Source organism: Cherax quadricarinatus, chromosome 10 (genome assembly GCF_038502225.1).
Source record: "Cherax quadricarinatus isolate ZL_2023a chromosome 10, ASM3850222v1, whole genome shotgun sequence".
Taxonomy (NCBI): Eukaryota; Metazoa; Arthropoda; class Malacostraca; order Decapoda; family Parastacidae; genus Cherax; species Cherax quadricarinatus.
The window spans coordinates 23,234,508-23,259,440 of NC_091301.1; positions in this window are offsets into that span (position 1 = coordinate 23,234,508).

The window sequence follows — 24,933 nt, forward strand, 5'->3', positions numbered from 1 at the left end:
ACTACACACACACTACACACACACTACACACACACACTACACACACACTACACACACACACACACACACTACACACACGAACACTACACACACAAACACACACACTCACACACACACACACACACACACACACACACACACACACACACACACACATACACACACACATACACACACACACACACACACACACACTAAATTACAGACCAGTGTCACTGACCTGTTTAGTATGCAAAGTCATGGAGAAGATTATCAGGAGGAGAGTGGTGGAGCACGTGGAACGGGACAAGATTATAATCGATAACCAGCATGGATTCATGGAAGGCAAATCCTGTGTCACAAACCTTCTGGAGTTCTATGACAAAGTTACAGAAGTGCGACACGAGAGAGAAGGGTGGGTTGATTGCATTTTCTTGGACTGCAAGAAGGCCTTCGACACAGTTCCTCACAAGAGACTAGTGCAGAAACTAGAGGATCAGGCGCGTATAACAGGAAGGGCACTGCAGTGGATCAGAGAATACCTAACAGAGAGGCAACAACGAGTCATGGTACGTGATGAGGTATCACAGTGCTCACCTGTGACGAGCAGGGTCCCACAAGGGTCGGTCCTAGGACCAGTGCTATTTCTGGTATATGTGAATGACATGATGGAAGGGATAGACTCAGAGGTGTCCCTGTTCGCAGATGATGTGAAGATAATGAGGAGAATTAAATCAGATGAGGACCAGGCAGGACTTCAAAGAGACCTGGACAGGCTGGACACGTGGTCCAGCAACTGGCTTCTTGAATTCAACCCTGCCAAGTGCAAAGTCATGAAGATCGGAGAAGGGCAAAGAAGACCATAGACAGAGTATAGAGTAGGTGACTAAGGACTGCAAACCTCGCTCAAGGAGAAATATCTTGGGGTGACCATAACACCGAGCATGTCTCCGGAGTCACACATCAACCAGATAACTACTGCAGCATACGGGCGCCTGGCAAACCTGAGAATAGCGTTCCGATACCTTAGTAAGGAATCGTTCAAGACACTGTACACTGTGTACATTAGGCCCATACTGGAGTATACAGCTCCAGTTTGGAACCCACACCTGGTCAAACACGTCAAGAAATTAGAGAAAGTGGAAAGGTTTGCAACAAGGCTAGTTCCGGAGCTCAGGGGTATGTCCTACGAAGAAAGGTTGAAGGAAATCGGACTGACGACATTGGAGGACAGGCGGGTCAAGGGAGACATGATAACGACATACAAAATACTGCGTGGAATAGATAAGGTAGACAGAGACAGGTTGTTCCAGAGAGGGGACACAGAAACAAGATGTCACAATTGGACGCTGAAGACTCAGGCGAGTTATAGGGATGTTAGGAAGTATTTCTTTAGTCATAGAGTCGTCAGGAAGTGGAATAGCCTAACAAGTGATGTAGTGGAGGTAGGAACCATACATAGCTTTAAGACGAGGTATGACAAAGCTCTGGAAGCAGAGAGAGGACCTAGTAGCGATCAGTGAAGAGGCGGGGCCAGGAGCTGTGTCTCGACTCCTGCAACCACAATTAGGTGAGTACACACACACACACACACACACACACACACACACACACACACACACACACACACACACACACACACACACACACACACACACACACACACACTCCCCTACCCGGCTCATTACCTCCAGTTTACCTGTAGCTCATTTGGAGTGTGTTCAAGGTCGGTTGAGACAGAAATAGATGGCAGTGTATTAATTGAATTAAGGGATTGCTCTCTCACCTGTCATACCACTACCAGGCCGCCTTCGTTCTTTCTCCCCTTCTCCCTGTCGCACCCCTTCCTTCTGTCTCTCCTCCTGTCGCTCCCCTTCTGTCGCTCCCCTTCTGTCGCTCCTCCTTCCCACTATCGTTCCCCTTTTGTCGCTTCCCCTTCCCCCTCTCCCAATTCCCCTTTTCCCTCCCCCTTCTCTCTATCCCTCCCCCTTCCCCCTCCCTCTTGCGTTATAGGAGTCGATACGTCATGTGGCACTAATAAATTCCTCCATTACTGACTTTGAAAACCGGAATTAATCTGGCGTAATAACAACAAATAGGAAGGGATAATGAAGGAGTAATATCCAGCAGCTTACATTTTGAGCTCTACCACTAAAAATGCCCCGCGGTGGTTGACCTGTCTGCTTGCGCTAATACTGCTTTGCATTTTTTTTTTTTTTTGCTGCCTACGTCGCTTCCCTCGACCCTTTCCATTCCCCTGTATTTTTATTATGCTGAAGCTCACTGAATATGGGCTCATTCTTGTCGCAGTCTCGGGGGATTACCCACCACGTTGGGAGGCTTGTTATGAAGAGTTAAGAAGACTCGAGAAGTAATTTACTCGCAGGTAATAGGTTTTTTTTTTATTTTGCAGGGGAGAGGATGGGGTAGCAACAGCTTTGTGTCATTAGAGGTCAAGGCATGGGTGGGTGGGTATGGAGTATACCGCACCCCCTTACCCTCACAACTATTGTCGGTACCGCCTGGGTAGTGTTAGCGTCACCTCTGTCATCCTTACCTTTGTATTAGTCTCACCTTGCAGAGATTTATGCACCAAGTCAAGATTATTCAGGATAAATTTTTATGCAGTGTGCTAAGCTGCTGGGGCGGTGTTCCCGAGGTAAGACAGGGCTCTCTAGCCACCGCCTGATATAACACATATTCTACTTTAACTGCTAAGCTGTCGTACCAAACAGTAGAAGAACAAAGGGAAAGAAAGTCCGTCCAGGATATTGCAATGTGCAAAAAAACAAGCTATGAACTACCCGTAGAATTGGATACTTAATACGAGGAGGTTCATATACTGACAATGAAGAGGAAATGAGCTCAATTCTAAACGACCATTAGGAGTCAGTGTTCAGCAACCCATTAAATGATAGCAGGGAAGAAAATGCAGAAACCATTTTTAATCCATTTCATGACCGCACAGACCAACTAACTGACATTGCACTCATTCCATAGAATTCGAAAAAATAGAAAACATGCCCGCTCACTCAACACCTGGACCAGATTCACGGAATTCCCTGTTTATAAAATATCACTGGTACCAGCCCTCAGTATTCTTTGGAGAAAAGAGCCTAGATCTAGGTGAAATACCATAGACCTTAAAGAGTGCAAACATAGCCCTTTGCATAAGGGAGATAGAGCACTAGCGAAAAATTACAGACCAGTAGCTCTAACTTCCCACATAAAAATCTTCGAAAGAATAAGATATCACATTACAAACTAAATGAAATAGCTCAACTTGAATAACTCAAACCAGCATGGTTTTAGAAAACCAAAACGCAGATGTGATATACACAGATTTTGCATAGGCGTTTGAAAAATGCGATCATATGGTGATTGCACACACGATGAGGGCCATGGGCATTGGCATAACTGGGAAGTTGGGCAAATGGAGTATTAGTAAAGAGAGTAAAATCGAGGATCAGCGAGGTCAAAAGCTCAGTACCCCAAAGCATTGTCCTGGCATCTCTGCTATTTATCCTCATGCAGACAGACAAAATCACCCGTCCCAGTTTTGTATCGTCATTTGCAGATGTTACTAAAATAAGCATGAAAGTCACTTCGGTAGAAGACATTGAAAAATTGCAGGAACACATAAGCACTGTATTCCAGTGGGCAGTGGAGGACAACATGACGTTCACTGGTAATAAGTTCCAGTTGCTTTGGTATGGAAAGAATGGAGACTTCAATACAAAACTCGAGAGGATCGTCAAATAGAACGAAAGGTGCACGTGAAAGAGCTGACTTTTCTTTCAAAGAACACAAGACCAAATCACGACAGCCAAGATGATGGAGTGGATAATGAGAATTTTCAAAACAAAGGAAATAGTGCCATTGGTGACACTTTTCAAATAGCTTGTGCTCTCTCATTACTGGAACAGATACAGAGATCGTATCTCTGTATCAGAGCCAAAGCATTTAAATTGCTGGGGACACCTTAAAGTCTTAAATATGTACTCACTGGAGTAGAGGAGAGAGAGAAATGATAATGTATACCTGGGAAGTACTTGAGGGACTTGTCCCAAATCTGCACACTGCCATAACAACATTTTGGAGTGAGAGATATGGCAGGAAATGCAAAGTAAATCCAATGAAAAGCATGGGTGCAGGGGACACAATATGAGATTGTATCAACATCCATGGCCCTAGACTATTTAAAATCTTAGTAGAAAATATCAGAAACACTGCTGGGACAAGTGTAGAAGTTTTCAAGAAGAAACTGAACAAGTGTCCCCACCAGGTGAGAGGTCACCCAGGCTGTGATGGATATATGAGTCAGTTGGTCACCAGCAGCAACTGCCTGGTTGATCAGACAAGCGCCAGACGAGCTTAACCCAAGGCCAAGCTCTGGGAGTAGAAAAACTCCCGGAACTCATCAAAGTATATAACAAAGGTATACCTTAAAATATTCGACCCCCTTCCCCAAGGAAAACGGGGAAATATAGTTGGCTATGCAATTTTTTTTTACTTAAAAACTAATAGAACAACCTGCTCACATTTTGTGACTATATTTAACATGACGTATAATTGAAGAGCTGGAGCTTAGGTAAAATGAATACTTGCAAGCTGTAAGCAGTGACAGTCAGACGTCACGGGAAAATTAGAACTGGTTCTACCGGAAATTGTTTGTTCTTGACTGCCCGTAGCAGGAGGGTGAATCTCCTGGACGGATTTACGGGGACACCAGGGGTCAGTTGTAACTACTAGACCTGTACTGCAAAGTACTGCTGAGGAATGGTACCTCCATCTCCCTGCAGTTCATAGCCTACCAGCAGATCATATATCTTACACAACCAGAAAACAGTTTTGAAATAAGCACATACCTACCACATTATATAGTTTTGAGCTGCAAAGAGGTAACTTGCTCTCTCTTCTCCATGGGGAAGTGGAACAGAATTCTTCCTCCGTAAGTCATGCGTGTTGTAAGAGGCGACTAAAATGCAAGGAGCAAGTAACCCCTTCTCCTGTATGTATTACTAAATGTGAAAGGAGAAACTTGTTTTTCCTTTTGGGCCACCCTTTCAATTACTCAGATATGGTAAACATGAGGAAATTAAATCTTCATCAGAGTACAAAACAAATTTTGGCCACAAAATAGAGCGAAACACCAACGTCAAAGACCTGGGAGTGATTATGTTGGAGGATCTCACCTTCAAGGACCATAACATTGTATCAATTGCATCTGCTAGAAAAATGACAGGATGGATAATGAGAACCTTCAAAACTAGGGAGGCTAAGCCCATGATGACACTCTTCAGGTCACTTGTTCTATCTAGGCTGGAATATTGCTGCACACTAACAGCACCTTTCAAGGCAGGTGAAATTGCCGACCTAGAAAATGTACAGAGAACTTTCACGGCGCGCATAACGGAGATAAAACACCTCAATTACTGGGAGGGCTTGAGGTTCCTAAACCTGTATTCCCTGGAACGCAGGAGGGAGAGATACATGATTATATACACCTGGAAAATCCTTGAGGGACTAGTACCGAACTTGCACACGAAAATCACTCACTACGAAAGCAAAAGACTTGGCAGACGATGCACCATCCCCCCAATGAAAAGCAGGGGTGTCACTAGCACGTTAAGAGACCATACAATAAGTGTCAGGGGCCCGAGACTGTTCAACTGCCTCCCAGCACACATAAGGGGGATTACCAACAGACCCCTGGCAGTCTTCAAGCTGGCACTGGACAAGCACCTAAAGTCAGTTCCTGATCAGCCGGGCTGTGGCTCGTACGTTGGTTTGCGTGCAGCCAGCAGCAACAGCCTGGTTGATCAGGCTCTGATCCACCAGGAGGCCTGGTCACAGACCGGGCCGCGGGGGCGTTGACCCCCGGAACTCTCTCCAGGTAAACTCCAGGTAAAACCCTGCCTCGGTGGGATATATATATATATATATATATATATATATATATATATATATATATATATATATATATATATATATAAATATATATGAAATAAAATCACAGTAAACTGGTGATATCACAATATGCAGTACAACCACTGTGAAAAATAGTGAAATTCAAAGCACTTTCGTTACTTCTCACATTATCATATAGTTCCTTGATAATGTGGGAAGTCACGAAAGCGCTTGAAATTTCGCTATTCTTTCACAGTGGCTGTTTTGCATATTCTGAAATCACCTGTTTACTGTGATCTTATTGTGTGTGTGTGTATATATATATATATATATATATATATATATATATATATATATATATATATATATATATATATATATATATATATATATATATATATATATATATATATATATATATATATATATATATATATATAGTGCTAGTCACGGCATTATGCCGGGTGAGCCGTGACGAAAATCAAAGCCCTGCCATGCAGGGGTCTCTTTTTCGTCCGTGCATTATGCCGGGTAGCAGCCGTTAGCATGACGTCACGGCCTGCCACCACACTCCACAGTGACTACTCAGTGCTCACGTGGATGCCGTGGTGAGAGGAAGTGTTGCGCTTTTGTCTGTCATCCGCCCCATCTTTTGTCCGGTGTTCCCTTTCGTTTTGGGGCTATACATGTTTGATTATGAGTAAAAGGAAGTCTCTAACACCTGAAACTATAGGTCAAATCGTAGGGCTTCACAAAGTTGGGCACCATATGAAAGACATAGTGGAGAATGTTGGTATGTGCGAGCATTCAGTGAAGAACTGGGTGCAGCATTTAAGGCTGGTGGTGGTGTCGAGTTACCGTCTGCCAAACCTCGGCCTGGCCCATGGAAGAAGACATCTGTTTGTACCTTAACTGTGTTAAAGAAGCAGAGAGTACACCTAAGATAACTGCTAGAGAATTGAAAGAAAACCCACATCTTCTTTCAGAGGTGTCTGTAAGAATTGTTAACAGACGTGTCAGAACTGGGCTAGTCACCGCCAGGTTAAGAAACCGATCCTCTCCAAGCCACAGAAGATTATGCAAAGAAATATCTTCACTGGAATCCTCAACAGTGGTCCGAAGTACTTTGAAGGGATGAAACAACCTTCATCGTCACCTGTAACCATGGGGGACATGTGTACTGGCCCAGGGGTAGTGACCCTCTGGACCCATGCTACACCTGTGGGACCACCAAACACCCAGACTCGCTCATGGTTTGGGGGTGTTTCAGTCCTCAGAGTGTTGGTGAACTCGTGCGTCCCAAAAACCAGTATATGAACCAGTATAATTACCTGAAGTTATTGTGTGACAATTTACCTGAGGCATATGACAAGTGTGGGGCTACGTTTTTCATGCAGGATGGTGCACCATGTCATACCACCAAATCTGTAGCTCAGTGGCTTAAGGATTATGAAGTGAGGTTCTTTAATGACTGGCCAGACAATTCGCCAGACCTAAACCCTAATGAGGATCTCTGGTCAGTAGTGAAACGAGGTTTACTGGGCAAGAATATCAGTTCCATCCCGCGGCTGGAGGCTGCTCGACATGAGGCATGGAATAATATACCTCCCCAAACCCACAAGAATTTCTTTGAGAATCTTCCTACATGGCTGAAGGACGTGATTGAACGTAAAGGACGCAGCACTAAGTATTAAAACCTCGGTAAGTGTGCAAAAAATATATATAATCTTTCATGGTATGTGTGTTTTGGTACGTGTGGTGGGTATACAGGCTTGTGTGTTGTGCCCATGGCCCGGGAGGGCCATCCCACGAGAGAGAGCTACTAGTAGGCCTTGTGTCTTCCTGCCAGGCCGCTGTGTGAGTGAGTGTGTGGGACCAGCTTCCCACAGACCTGGACAGGCCCAGAGGGCAGCACTTTAGTGGAGCAAAATATGAACTAAGCTGGCAGACAGCATGGGCTGTCTGTGCAGACAGTACAGGCTGTCTACATACGCTCGGCCACCTGCCATATGGTCGTCCCGACCATGTCTGGCGGTAAAAAAACTTGGTCTCTCTCTCGTAGGAACAGGGCACAGAACACAAAATAAAAACATGTATATACATATGGACATGGAAAAAAAAAACTTCCTACAGGGAGGGAAGAAAAAAACATGTGGGGGTGTGCTAAACATCTTGGTCATAGGCAGTGAGCGTCGAAGGGCATCACTGCACGCCTTCCTGCATCTGGACAGATACTGCCAAGGAAATTGTGTATATCTACATTTTTGGGCATAAGACACAAAATATCATCAACATATCTGAACCATTTAGCTCTATTAGGGAGGATTGTGTTAAGCAGCCTTGTTTCAAAAAATTCCATGTATAGGTTACTAAGAACCTGATGATATTTTGTGTCTTATGCCCAAAAATGTAGATATACACCATTTCCTTTGCAAATTAAATAGCTTAGCCCATTCTATAAATTTTTCTGTTGAATTTGAAGAAAATAACTCATTGCCTTTTCTAGATGTTTTAATTATTAAGGGTAATAATGAATTCAAATTTAAAATTTACAGAAAATCTACAAATAACTGTTCCTATGCCCACTATTATTCTTCCCATCAAGATAGAGTTAAACTGTCTGTTTTCTCATCAATGTTTTTGAGAGCTTTACGAATTTGTAGTCCAGAGTTCATAGATGAGGAAATATCCAAAATTTATGAAATAGGTAATGATCTAAAATACCCAAGAAATGTAATTGATAAATCTTTTAAAGTTGCTAGAAATACTTTTTACAATCCAAAAAGGGACAGCCAGCCTTATTCAACTAAAAATATGTTGGTTCTCCCTTACCATGAAAACTTGGTTGACATGCCTTCTTTTCTTAAGACTTTTAATATTAAAGTTGTATTCAAAAATCTTGATACAGTAAAAAAAACTTTTGATAAAGAATTCCCCCTAAAATGCTGATGGATGTGTCTATAAGATTCCTTGTAAAATTTGCGATAAAGTTTGTTACGGTCAAACTGGTAAAAATCTCGAACTAAGATTAAAACAACATAAATATAGCATTAGAACTGGACAAGATTCCAATGCTCTATTTATTCATGTAAGAGATTTTAACCATCCAATTGATTTTCAAAAAGTTGAGAAAGTAGTATCAAGCAAGTCCATGGTCGACAGGAATATAATTGAATCTTGTTTCATAAAAAGCAGTTTTGACAATAATATGAATATTTCCTTTGGTTTATATAAATTAGATCCATTTATAATAGAATTTGGGAAGAATTTAATAATACATTGGACAAATAATTTTTTAAATTTCTTATTTCTTGGGTAGAATAGTTTGTTGGTGGGTTGTATGAAGGACCTGTCTAGTTCGGCCGGCGGGCCTGCTGTCTCGCGTCAGGTGTTTCGTTGTTGTGGGATCTGATAGTGAGGTGTGGGCTACCCCTTTATATACCTTCCTTTGATGCTTTACTTTCATTGCTCCTTGATAATGTGAGTAGTCACCAAAGCGCTTGGAACTTCTCTGTTCTTTCACATTGGTTGTTTTGCATATATATATATATATATATATATATATATATATATATATATATATATATATATATATATATATATATATATATATATATATATATATTTGTCGTTCCCATCTGGCTCTGCTGGGGGTTACACTGGAATAAGGCCACAGCATTTTAAGGAAATGGTTAATCCAGTTATTGGGGAAATTGCAGAGAGACTGCATTCAGAGATCACAAGGTTCGTCAACAATTCCTTGGCTGGTCTGATTCCTGATGAAATTAGACCTTTCTTTTTTGGTGCAACACTTTGTGCACTTAAAAAGAAGCATGGAGGAATTCAGCCAATTGCAGTAGGCAACACGTTACGCCGCCTCATATCCAAAGCTGCTGTCCGAAGTATTCGTGTACAGGCAGCCATGATGCTTCAACCAAACCAGCTTGGCTTTGGGGTGAAGCAGCGGTTCATGCAACAAGGGCGTATATCAACAACCTGCCTGAGGACAATGCAGTGGTAAAATTAGATTTCAAGAATGCGTTCAATCTCCTAAAAAGAGACGTGGTATTAGCAGCAGTACAAGAACATTTCCCTGGTCTCTTCCTTTTTGTTTCAGCTGGGTATAGCAAGGAATCAATGCTTCTCTTTGGAGAGCATGAAATCACATCATCGGAGGGTGTTCAACAAGGAGATCCTCTTGCACCATTTCTCTTCTGTATAGCAGTAAGGGAAATCACAGTCAGACGGACCAGCGAGCTAAACATCTGGTTCCTAGATGATGGCACACTAGCAGGTACAAAAGAGTCCCTCCTACATGACCTTACACAGGTAATGACACGGGGACAGGAAATGGGTCTCATCCTGAATCCATCCAAATGTGAAATCATCTCAGTCAGTCAACAAGTAATAAATGCAGTGAGATCAAAACTACCAGGAGCAGCAGTCATTGCCCCCACAAATAGTGTCTTGCTAGGAGCACCTCTGGGAAACAATGCCATTGACACAATTCTCAGGAAAAAATTGGAAGAGTTAATGAGAATGGAACAACGAATAGGCAATCTGGACACCCACGATGCCTTGTACCTTCTCACAAAGTGCTTGAGTCTGCCCAGGTTGACATATTAACTAAGATGTGCACCTTCATATGATAACCCTATACTGCACGAATATGACAGTATTCTGAGGCAGATTTTTACGAAAGTACTTAACCTTACTCTAGAAGACGGGCAGTGGAACCAGGCTACACTTCTAGTCAGACTAGGAGGCATTGGTGTCCGCAAGTCATCACAGATTGCGTTACCTGCTTTTCTGTCCTCGTGTATTGCATCCAGAGAGCTTGTAGCAGCGATTCTCCCTGAACATCTTAGGGACAAGATTGGAGTCCAGGACCAAAAATTCATTGACGGAGCAATGATCTGGGATAATCTAACGGGCTCTGAAACCAGACCTGCTCCCCCCAACAACTACAAACAATCTCACTGGGATGGTCCAATAGTGGAAAATATTGCCTCAACAATGCTTCAGAGTGTGTCAGGGAAGGATAGAGCCCGCCTCCTGGCAGTGAGAGCCCCTCATGCTGGGGACTTTCTGTTGGCTGTTCCCAACTCCAGCCTTGGCACACGTCTCGACCCACAGACCATCCGCATCGGTGTTGCCCTTCGACTTGCCGCCCCTATTCTCGCCGAACACAGGTGTATTTGTGGCAGTGAAGCAGCAGACCGATTCGGGTACCATGGTCTTGTGTGCCGTAAATCCGAGGGAAAGATTGCAAGACATGAGGAGATTAATAACATTATCAAGAGGAGCCTCACAACAGCTGGATGCCCAGCAGTAAGGGAGCCACCCCAACTATGCAGATCTGATGGCAGCCAGAAGCGTCCAGATGGTATCACCCTTCAAGCCTGGACAGATGGGAAGCAGGTGGTGTAGGACTATACATGTGCATCTACCTTGGCTGATACCTATCTCCAACACACCAGGGAAGAAGGAGGGGCAGCTGCCAGCTTCAGGGAGTCCCAAAAATCTAGAAAATATGGAGAACTTGCCCATCATTATATGTTTGTTCCCATAGGCTGAGAGACCCTTGGCTCATGGGGAAAGAGTGCATCTAAATTCCTTAAGGAGCTGGGAAAAACTCATCAGGGTAACTAGGGATTCCAGGGCAGCTAGTGTATAGAATGTATAGGATGCAGTGTATAGAATGAACATCCTTAAATAGTCGGGATCATGGATGTTGATATAATGTTCTCTTATTGTTCCAACGGCACTCCTGTTTTTCACTTCCCTTTTTTTCACATTTTCTCTCCATATCTCTTATTCCAATGTGCAGATTAGAGACTAGCCTCTCAAGTACTTTTTCATGTATATATTATCATGTATGAACAAAATATTTACTGGACCCTTACTAAGCGCAGATGATACATCAAGCAAACTATTAAGCCACTTTTGTCTTGCCTTGCAGATCTGGAAGAAAAGCTGAAAGGCGGATCTTAAATCTTTATTAGCCATCACACCCACAATACGTTAAAGAACAGGAGAGAGAAAGCAGTAGAGCCCCCTATAAATAGCATTGCAAACACCATACCAATATAGAACACAGAATTGCAAATATAAGTGCACACTAACTACGTAGTCTCGATTGTAGACATAGAGTGAACAGATGATCTGGGCTCGAACGTGGACAGTGTTACTGCCTTGACTTGAATGATTCGCCGGTAAATATCCTGGCCCTGATCTTTTCCAGATGGTGACCCGGCGCTCAGTGTTATTGCGCAGGGCTAGAGTGAAAACTGTTAACCTACGGAAACCTTAACTCCCATTCCCAGCGTAAGAAGGATTGAATTTGAGGAAAACAGTGATACAAGCTAAGACCTACACACAACAGTACCACAAATATCACCAAGAGTTCAAATAAAACTTGCACAAAATCCAATGAAGTAGTCAAGTCATACCCTCAGAAATAAGTTTACTTAAAATTTAAATATTTTGTTACTGTACCTGAGGGTGTTTGCTGCAAATATGGTAAAATGATTGGAACTCTTTAATAGGATCATCCAAAGAAAATCAGTAATCTAAATTACCTGAAGGTTTTCAGAAGATTCTGGGGTTATCTCCTCCCACGCGGCGCAGTCCCTGATCAGTCCTCGTTGATGGCGTGATCAACCACGCTGTTGGCGCTAGCTGCACGCAGTCTGAAGCAGGCACCACGTCCTAGTTGATGAGGAATGTGACTTGAACTTATCAAGTTCCCTCTTGAAGACAGCTATGGGTCTATTGGTTATTCCCATTATGTATGAAGGAAGAATGTTAAACGTCTTGGTTCCTTTGAAAATGTTGAATTATCTTAGCGTATTCATTGCACCCTCCCCTTCCCACACGCGCTCACACTTTTCACCGGGGGCATTTTGCATCTGCCGATCCACTTGCTTACGTAGACAGTAATTTTTATGTGCAGATTTTGGACACTATAAGTGTTTCTGCTTTAAATGAACTGTGTAACATTACCAATATATATATCTTGTTCATTTCGTTGGTATAGATATAAATTATATTAATGAACGTTTACGTGTTAAATAATAATTGTTACGCAAATTACGGCTACTGAGTGAAGACGGCGTTTGACTAGCAAAATGGCGGACACAGAGCTGGTGTCACGTGACAACAAGCACGCTACATGGATCTGCGCCCTGGCCTTCAGCAGCAACAATCTGGTTGACTAGGCGGCAGTCAACAAGAATAATGCTTGGCTTTTGGCAGGGCTGCCAGAGTAGAAGAACCTTGTAACCGGTCACAGGTAAGCCTTGTGCCAGGTGAAATAAATAACCAGCCCATGTGAATTTTGCGGTTGGTGTTGATAGTCCCATTCAGCGACAGCCATTTATATATATATATATATATATATATATATATATATATATATATATATATATATATATATATATATATATATATATATATATATATATATATATATATATATATATATATATATATATATATATATATATATATATATATATTCAAAATGTTATAATACGAACATGAGATAATCAGTGATGGCATGCTGAAAGTGAGAGTCTTGACAGCACGCACGATAGGACTTGCACTCATATGATTGTGCAAGAAATTAATCATTTTTTTTTAAGGCAACAATTCAGTTTTTTAATTAATGGAATGTTCTGGATATAATGAGATTAGACTCGAATCTAGTCTTTTTGATGAATATAATTATAATTCTGAAATAATAATATTAATAATGATAACTAGACGTATTTTGGTCACTGGTTGAAAATGTGTAGAGCGGCATTAGTTGAAAATCCAGTTAGATATTAGCTTTATAGGAAACTGCAAATTTCCTCAATAAAAATGGTAAATTAGGCTGTTATACAGCTAAAATATAATTCTGACCTTTACGAGAGACCAAAAAGACCAGTATCCCAAAATACACAAGTAAATTAATCTTGAATCAACTCAGAAGTTGCATTATTAAGTTATCAGCTTGGAAGGGTTGAAGCTAAACCAGTTGCGACACTCATGAAAATCGGTATTTTATTTTTTTCAAGTTTGCGGAAACAGCGTAGTGTGACCTACACAGGTCACAGTCTCACCGAAACCAAATTAATTAATATAATTGGCACGTAATAACCTATACAATCTTACATCAAAATATTGTTTCCTTAGAAGAAGAGAGAGCAGTAAAAATTTAAAGTAGACCAGAAGATGCATTTTCCAGTTATAGAACATAATCCAACAAAAATTTGTGCCTACACACCTTTGATATACCTTTGAAGAGTTTCGAGAGTCACTACGCTCGGAGCCTGACCATGGCCCAGTCTCGTCTGGTGCTTGCCTGGTCAACCAGGCTTTTGCTACTGGAGGCTCGCTGCCCCACATATCTGTCACAATCTGGTTGATCCTCTTGAAGGCTTCTACACTTGTTCCAACCATGTTTCTGATATCTTCTGGTAAGATGTTGAATAGTCTGGGACCCCGAATGTTGATAGTGTTCCCTTATTTTCCCCACCGCACTCCTGCTCCTCACTGGGTTTATTTTACATTTCTTCCCATATCTCTCACTCCAGTATGTTGTTATGGTAGTGTGCAGATTTGGTACCAGACCCTCGAGTACTTTCCAGGTATATATTATCATGTATCTCTCTAGCGATTTGAAGAGTGTCACCACTGGCATTATTTCCCTTGTTTTGAAAGTTCTCAATACCCACCCCGTCATCTTCCTGGCTGTCTTGTTATGGTCTTTAAAAGAAGGATCAGCTGACATAATTATTCCCAGGTCTTCTACGTGTTCCTTTTGTTCTATTTGGTGACCCTCTTGAGCTTTGTATATAGTGTTCCTTTTGAGTTCTTCATTCTTTCCATACCTAAGCAACTGGAATTTATCACCAATGAATGTCATGTTGTTCTCTACTGCCCACTGGAAAACCCTGCTTACGTCCTCTAATCATTTTTTCAGTGTCTTCTACCGTAGTGACTTTCATGCTTATTTCAGTGTCATCTGCAATGATGATACAAAAGTGTGACTGGTGTTTTTATCTATGTCTGCTATGCAGATGAGAAACACCAGAGGTTCCAGGACAGTGCCCCAAGGCACTGTCCTGGAACCTCGCTGATGCTGAGTCTTGCTCTGTTTACTACTACTTCTTGTGTTCTGTGTGTTAGGAACCCTAAAATCCATCTGCCTACCTTCCCCGTAATGCCCATGGCCTTCATTTCGTGCGCTATCACTCCATGATCGCATTTGTCAAACGCCTTTACAAAATCTGTGTAAATCACAGAATTAGGGAGGCGTCTTCCAACGCCTCCGTAATTTGGTCAGCAGCTGTGACAGTCATGATCGTCCTGCTCTAAAATCATGCTGGTTCGGGTTGTACTAGTTCATGAAATTTGTAATTTGCCGTCTCATCACTCTTTCGAAGATTTTTATGATGTGAGAAGTTAAGGCAACTGGTCTGTAATTTTTAGCTAGTGCTCTTCTACCTCCCTTATGCAAAGGAGCTATGTGTGCGCTCTTTAAGGCATCCGGTATTTCACGTAGATCTAAGCTCTTTCTCCAAAGAGTACTGAGGGCTCATGCTAGTGGTACTTTGCACTTCTTTATAAATAGTGCATTCCACGAACCTGGTCCAGGTGCTGAGTGGGCATGTTATCTTTTTTTTTTTTTTAAATTTATTGGATTTGCACTAATGTCGGTTAGTTGGTCTGCGCGGCCTTCTGCTGGAGTGAAAAATGTTTCTGCATTTTCTACCTTGTCATTTAGTGGGTTGCTGAACACCGACTCATACTGTTCTTTAGGATTTCATTCATTTCCTGTTCATCGTCAGTATACGAATCTCCTCTCAATAATAGTCCAATTCTACAGGTAGTTTTTAGCTTGGATTTCGCATAGGAATAGAAATATTATGGGTTTCTTGCAGTATCCTGTGTGGCCCTTTGTTCCCTTTGTACTTCTTCTGTTAAGTAAGTAAGTAAGTAAGTAAGTTTATTCAGGTATACACAAATACAGTTACATAGAATTATCATACATAGCAGCATATGTGTAGAGAACCTAGGATAACCCAAAAAAGTCAGACAGAGTGACTTATTTCCATTGGGGTCCTTTTAGGTATGGCATCCCAGGTTTTTGCTCTAATTCAGTGATCTATCGGCTTAGACTATCTTTCCTCTGTTGCAACATATTTGTATTTTTAAGCAGTTCAGTAACCCGTTTTCTTCTGTACCATTTCCTATGCTCGCTCTCTCTGTATCTGGTCTGGGTTTCCTCAATGGTATTTGCTTCATATATACCTTGTATGCTTCTATATTCAGCTTCTCTAGGTAGAGGTGGGGATTTAGGGTGCTCATGTCTGATTCCCAGGATATGTCTGATAGCTCTTGATTTATTTTTTCCCAGTCAGTTCTGTGGTTGTTAAAATTAAACTTACTGAACATCCCGTCTCTAACATTAGTGATGCATTTCCCTAACCCTGAGTTAATACTCGTTTGAACATCTGTGATGCTGTGATTTGAGTATATTGTTTGTGTAACTGTTATGTGTCTGATTAGTTTCTCGTTGTTTGTAAATATCTAATCCAGTCTTAACCCATGAAAGGTTCCATCCATTTCATATGATTCTTCATTGAAAATTGATGCCGTTCACAACTGTTATATATTAATCAGAGGAAAATGCTAAACCTGCAGAGGGATCATTTGACCTATGGAATAGGAAACATTCAGATTTGATCCAAGTAAGAGGAAGATAAGCCCATTTCCTTGGATCAAGAGCCCCCTCACCGACATTAAGGAAAAATAATGCATTGAGATAGAATAATACTATAACATATCGATATTAAAAGTAGCAAAATAGCATCAACACACTTCTTCAATGTAGGATACACAATTGTTGAAATTCCTAAGCCGATCAGAAGAGCCTGTCTTTACCTATCATATGGGCATCCATATGATAGGCATCCAAGCATGCTGTAGTCCCAGGAATCTTACCCATGATATACTACACAAGTGTTGAAAATTTGAAGGTTATTGAATAAGGCGTTCTAGAGTAATAAACGAAAATTTGTGAGAGAGCTAACGGAAATGGTGTTGATAATGTTCCGAAAAGCAGCAAAATCTCCACTTGTTAAACATAAAAACATCATAAAACTGGGCTTTTTATTTGTTTCCAGTTTACTTTTCTCATTTATATTTTATTTAAATTTCTTTACAGTTCTGTAAGAAAAATATTTGATTTTGATTATTTAAAAAAAATCCAATTTCATAAAGTTGGCAAAGTGGTATTCCCACTGTCACAAAATTAATAGAAAATATTTCCTCTTTAAGACACACTAGACCACCAGCAGCAACAGCCTGCTTGACCAGGGAAGCACCAGACGAGCCTAGCTCAGGAGTATAATAACTCTTTTTTTAGATGAATTTCACAGGCTAAGAGCTGTTATCCTACCTCAGCTCATTTCAAAGCCTAGCCCCACAAGTCGACTCTTGAAACTCGTCAGATGTGGTAAAGGTAAATTTTCACATCTCAGAGTAACATGTGTTTTCATAAAGCCCACCAATGGAAAAAGTTTGAAGCCCATCAGAAAAGGCATTGTTCGATAATTGATTCGAGTTCGGTAAAATTTCGACTTTGCCGTTAATCAGATTAACTTAGGGGGTATCATCATCCTTAAAGAATGCATCGTCAATAATGTTTTGAAGGCGATCAGAAGAAACATTCTTTAGCGGTTAAATAAAAACAAATATAACTATTTATTCAATAAAATTGGCAAATTGGAACTTACACCACTGAATGGCAGCGTGAGTCTTACTCTCAGGAAGCCACAGTGGTGAAAATTAGAAGCCGCTCAGACGAGTCATTACCTTGTTATGGCACGATTTCCAACGATTCCAGTTCTTTGGTTTTACTATTTTACTACAACAGATTTGCCTGTATGAAAAAAAAAGTAGTATCCAGGCCCTAAGATGCCAGGATTGGATGAGGCGTTCTCGGGTGATGAGCGAAATAAAATCGAGAAGTTAAGAGGAAGAAAAAAAAAAGGGGATCCCTTAGGAAATTAATAATAATATAAGAAGAACATTCGTAAATATTTGTCTTACTGTGACCAATTTGAGGAGGCGTAATAGAATAAATAACGATTTTTTTCAGTTGATTACTTCTGCAAAATCAGTTAAAACAGATAAAATTAACCTTTATTTTTACTTGGTTTCATTTATAAATGAAATCATGAAAAAATAATTAGTTAAGTCATTTTGTGACTCCTGGCCTCGCCTCTTAACTCTTAGTGACCGGTTTCACTGATTTCTGGCCTCCGGGGCCCGATCATACCTACCTTGAAGCTTGAAGCTTCTTACTTGGCTTGGCCAGCCGGAGTGAGTAAGCATTAAGTGATTCATTAACTCATCCGTATTTTACATTTTTCGTTTTGATGATTATTACCTAACATTAATTTCTGAATGCTTACTATATCTACTCAAAATATTTTTTTTCTTTTAGGTTAAGGTAATTTAATTAAATCTATACATACGTGTATTAACTGCATATAAATAAATTTTATAAACGTAGCTTCAGATGTCTGGCAGCAGGATATTTTTCACAAGAACAATTGTGACAATTGTTCACGTTCTTTCAGTAGTGGTGTATGGACAGTATTGAATTCATGGACATAAAAACTATGCTGTGGTGACGCAGTGATGACACTGTGCTGACAGTGGTGACGTAATAATGACTCAGTAGTGATGTAGTTATAACGTTGTGATGACACATTGATGAGCCGCTGGAGACTTTTTACTCCCTGCTTATTGACGAGCATGAACGCCTTCCTTTAAAGGTTTAATGTGTTGGCAGGTCTAAGTAATGAAAAGCTCGCAGGTGAGCTGGTGGAGTCTTTTGTCAGGGATAATTTACAAGCACGCCTGACGTATTTTAAGGAAAATGAAGACAAACATGACTTAAGGACGGGGGTGTGGCTCTGGTGGCATAATGTAGGATAAGAGGGTTAACAAGAGGATATCTTAATGGCAGCACTCTTCACAATGTTATGCTATACACGAAAGAACTCGAGGATTTGTTCAATGTAAGGACTTAGGAATTTTATTTATTATAAAGGATTACACTCTTGCGCTGGAAGTGAAGTTTTCCAAGTAAGTCCTTGGGGCAGCAGCAACTCTCAGCAAATTGGATCACAAAACAGTAACGTGTACCAGAAAGTGGCCTAACAAATCACAGAACCACTGGTTAGCACATTGACTTGCAAGTTTTAAGACTCGCTTGCCATGGATTCGAACTCCACTCGTTCTGTGATTTATTTCCAATCGTGTTATTACGATTTCGTTACCTACAGTATATACGTGGTTCCTGGATCATCGTCTCCTCGGCCCGGTCTCGGACTATGCCACATTGATGGCATGATCAATAGAATGTAATTACCTTAGTCCGGCTGAAAAGGAACCGCTTGAAGAAATTTGTCAAAATATCTCTTGCAGACAGCTAAAGATTTGTTAATTCCCCTTATATTTGAATCATATACGGGTGTTTGAACAAAATTAGAAAAAAAAAATGTGCGGTTGATTAGAAAGTCTCAGTTGACATCAGTAAGAGGGTGGTGTAAGTGGGAGTCCCGAGGCACGTATTATGTAAGGGTGTTTTGTGTAACAGTTGAGAGAGGAGGGAAAGGAGAAGCGAGTGGCAAAAAAGGTGGGGCCCAGGTCCGGACGTCCGTGATGATCCCAGACTAAAAGCTGACCCTGGTTCCACAACATCCAGCTCGCTGCCACTACCGCCGTGGCTCCTACATAGTTTCTCCTTAATGTTGTTGATGGTGCTGGATTATTCATCGGGAATATTGCTTTACACTAACAGCCCCTCGAACTGTACTCCTTGGAACGTAAGCGAGAGAAAGATGCGTCATAATTAATACCTGGAAACTTTTGGAGAAATTGGTACTGACATTATTTCCTATGTAAGCAAGAGACTTGGCAAACAGTGTAGAATACCCCCAGTGAAAAGTAGGTGCGCAAAAAATTACTGAGACTCTTAACACCTTCCCTATGTACATAAAGTGAATTACCAACAGATCCTTTGCTGTCTTGAGGGAACTTAATAAGTTCCTCAAGTCATTTCCTGTAAAGCATATGTTGAACTCCTGCGACTAGCACCAACAACCTGGTTGGTCAGATCAGCTAGGAGGCCTGGTCTGGAACCGGACTGCGGGGACAATGCCTCCCCTTCCCCACAAGAAATATTCTTAAGGTAACATTAAGGTATCACCTGACCCGTATCATAAGATGACTCATTCATTGGTGACTGACTCGGTAGTTCCAGCACTAGCGGGTCATGTCAGTGGCAGCGACCTCTTGCTTGCCAGTGCCGACCTTATTGTTGCGAGTGTCCTTATTGATTATATGTTTTACGCACATATAAGCCGTGTAATGCCACTCTTTTACTATTTAACGCTGTAGTGTACCGTTAAAGGTATTGATTACATGTACAGGATGAAGTATGCGTGGAAGGGAGGGGGGGGGGGGCAGGGAGTTACCCAGGTGACGGTCGCGTGCTGCTTCGTCGTGTGGTTGAGAAAGGGGAGGTACCTGGTCCAAGGGATAGAAGCACAATGGGTGGTATCAAAGCCTACTTGCTGCTGTTGGATATTTGCCGAGTTGTTTCAGTTTGTTTCAAGTGGTGGAATCTTATGTTGTTATACATTTACCTGACGACGATTCCGGGGGTCATCGCGCCCGTGGCCAGGTCTCAAACGAGATCTCTCGGTTGCTGGCCTGATCGAGTAGGTTGTCTGTGTTGGTCGCACAGTAAAATTTATGCACCACAGCCTGGCTGATCAGAAACTTATTTGAGGAACTTATCAAGCACCTTTAGAAGACAGTTGGTAATTCCATTTGTGCTCGAAGGAAGGTCGTTGAAAAGTCAAGGACTAACAATTAACACTGTATGGTGGTGCAGTGGACTAAAGCGGGGGGAAGTTAGCCGGGTTCTATGCCCGGCTGATATATATATATATATATATATATATATATATATATATATATATATATATATATATATATATATATATATATATGTCGTGCCGAATAGGCAGAACTTGCGATCTTGGCTTAAATAGCAACGTTCATCTTGCCATATAGGACAAGCGAAAATTTGTGTATGCAATAATTTCGCCAAAATCATTCTGAACCTAACGAAAAAAATATATTTCACTGTGTTTGTTTAGTATTAAATTATTGTAAACAGATCTAAAATATATTTAGTTGGGTTAGGCTAAAATAAATTGCTCTTGTTATAATAAGGTTAGGTATGTTTTCTAAGATACTTTTGGTGCAAAATTAAAAATTTTTACATTAACATCAATAAAAAAAATATATCTCTAAACGTATAAGAGAAAATTTCTGAAAGGACTTAATTTTAAATGAGTTCTTGCTAATTGACCAGTTTTACATATTCGGTACGACATATATATATATATATATATATATATATATATATATATATATATATATATATATATATATATATATATATATATATATATATATATATATATATATTCCTTCTTTAGCTCTGACTCTATTTGAAACCCCTGACCTAATCCCATTTATTCCTCTCCACTGAAACTCTCCCACCCCCTTCAGCTTCGTTTCACTTAAAGCCAGGACATCCAGCTTCTCATTCACAACATCCATAATCATCTCTTTCTTATCATTTGCACAACATCCACGCACATTCAGACTTCCCACTTTGACAATTTTCTTCTTATTCTTTTTAGTAATCTTTACAGGAAAAGGGGTTACTAGCCCATTGTTCCCGGTATTTTAGTTGACTTTTACAACACGCATGGCTTACGGAGGAAAGATTCTTATTCCACTTCCCATGGATATAAAAGGAAAAGTAATAAGACCAAGAACTATTAAGATAAAATCAAAGAAAACTCAGATGAGTGTGTATAAATAAACATGTACATGTATGTGTAGTGTGACCTAAGTGTAAGTAGAAGTAGCAAGACGTACCTGTAATCTTGCATATTTATGAGACAGACAAAAGACACCAGCAATCCTACCATCATGTAAAACAATTACAGGCTATCGTTTCACACTCACTTGGCAGGACGGTAGTACCTCCCTGGGTGGTTGCTGTCTACCAACCTACTACCTGTCCTGTCTAAGGGCAATGTGAGGTGTAAATATTATTCAGAAAATTCGGAGGGGTTGTTGAGGTGGTTTGGTCATTTAGAGAGAATGGATCAAAGTAGAATGACATGGAGAGCGTATAAATCTGTAGTGGAAATAAGGCGGGGTAGGGGTCGTCCTCGAAAATGTTGGAGGGAGGGGCTAAAGGAGGTTTTGTGGGCGAGGGGCTTGGACTTCCAGTAAGCGTGGGTGAGCGTGTTAGGAGTGAATGGAGACGAATGGTATTTGGGACCTGACGATCTGTTGGAGTGTGGGCAGGGTAATATTTAGTGAAGGGATTCAGGGAAACCGGTTATTTTTATATAGCCGGACTTGAGTCCTGGAAATGGGAAGTACAATGCCTGCACTCTAAAGGAGGGGTTCGGGATATTAGCAGTTTGTAGGGATATGTTGTGTATCTTTATAGGTATATGCTTCTAAACTGTTGTGTTCTGAGCACCTCTGCAAAAGCAGTGATTATGAGTGAGTGTGGTGAAAGTGTTGAATGATGATGAAAGTATTTTCTTTTTGGGGACTTTCTTTTTTTGGGGGGGGGGGTCACCCTGCCTCCGTGGGAAACGGCCGACTTGTTAATATATAAAAATATATATATATATATATATATATATATATATATATATATATATATATATATATATATATATATATATATATATATATATATATATATATATATATCGTTCCGAATAGGTAAAACTGGTCAGTTAGGAAAAACTCGTTTAAGATTAAGTCCTTTCTAAAAAATTTCTCTTATACGTCTAAAGATTTATTTTTTTTTTAGATTTGTACCAAAAGTACCTTAGGAAACTTGCCTAACCTTATTATAACAAGCGCAATTTAATTTAGCCTAATCCATCTAAAAATATTTTAGATAAGTTTACAATAATTTAATAATAAACAAACACAATGAAATATATCTTTTTCGTTAGGTTCAGAATTATTTTTGCGAAATTATTGCATACACAAAGTTGCTATTTAAGCCAAAATCGCAGGTTTTTACCTATTCAGCACGACATTATATATATATATATATATATATATATATATATATATATATATATATATATATATATATATATATATATATATATATATATATATATATATATATATATATATACACACACACACGTACATATAATCAACGCGTCGGCCATCTCCCACCGAGGCAGAGTGACCCAAAAAAAAACACTTTCACCATCATTCAAACGCAATCACTGTCTCTGAAGAGGCGTCCGGATACGACACTTAGATTAATCTCCAAACAGCCAGTATCCCAAACTCCTCCTTTAAAGTGCAGGCATTGTACTTCCCACCTCCAGGACTCAAGTCCGGCTAACTGGTTTCCTTGAATCCCTTCAGAAAATATTACTCTGCTCACACAACAGCTCGACAGGTCTCCAAAACCATTCGTCTCCATTCACTCCTATCTAACATTCTCACACATGCCCGTTGCATGTCCATGCCCCTTGCACACAAAACCTCTTTTACCCACTCCCTCCATCCTTTCCTAGGACGACCCCTACCGCTCCCCTCCTCTACAGATTTATACGCCCTCCAAGTCATCCTATTTTGCTCTATCCTCTCCAGATGACCAAACCACCTCAACAACCACTCTTCAGCCCTCTGAATAATACTTTTAGTAACGCCACACCTCCTAATTTCCACACTACGAAATTCTCTGCATAACATTTACACCACACATTGCCCTTCAACACATCTCCACTGCCTCCAGCCTCCTTGCTGCAGCATTTACAACCCGTGCTTTACACCCATATATGAATGTCGGTACCATTATTCTCTCCTACATTCCCTTCTTTGCTTCTATAGATAACTTTTTTTTTTGTTTCCACAGATACCTCAATGCACCACTCATCTGTTTTCCTTCATGAATTATATGGTAACCCTCGTTCTTCATAAACCCATCCGCTGCCAAGTCTACTCAACTTTCTTCCTTTATACACCCTCCCAAACTCGTCCGCTAACCTTTGCAACTTCTCTTTACTCACCCAAAAGCACAGTAAGAAAGTAACTGTGTCAACTCCCATTTTCTATTGCGATACCCCATAATTTAATGCCACCTCTCTCCCCAACACCCTATTTATATTTATATATATCCGAGGGGCATAGACGCTTAGACATGAAGCAGATATGTGTGAACATGTTAGGAGTGGCTGTAGGCAAGTGATTTTTATGACTTGGCGTGCTATTGGAATGTGAGCAAGGTGACATTGTGAAGAGATTTAGGGAAACCAGTTAGCCGGAGTTGAGTCTTGGAGGTGGAAAGTACAATGGGAATATTTGCAATTTTGAACTGTAGTATCGATGGTAAAAGTGTTTCATCTTTTTTCGGAAGACGGCCAGTGTGTTAAATTTTGTTTGAAAGAATTAAAAGGAGGCGTTTTGATATGGGTATTTGGGAGGAAAGGCATGCCCATTAAAAGAATGGGCCACAGAAAATGTAAACAAATCAGTCCCTGGCAGGGAAAGTTATTATGGTAGTTGGTTTAGGGAAAGGTCTGGGTAACTGGGGTAAGACTTATTTTGCTTGTAAGCTATACCGAAAGGCTATGTTGATAAGCAGGAGTGGTCACAGCAATGCTTGAAGATAGCAGCTGCATTATTTACGGTGTTGGGAAACATATTTTATGATATTTTATTTATTTGAGTGTATTAGGCAGCGCCACTCATTCTGCGAGTGAACATATTACCATAAAAATAGTACATCACATCCCAAATAGTTAACATGCTATTGGTGATACCAGCTTCATCCTTGGCTGTTTCAGTATACGGGTTTCACTTCCTATATATTTATCCTTATCTACTTCTACAGTTTTC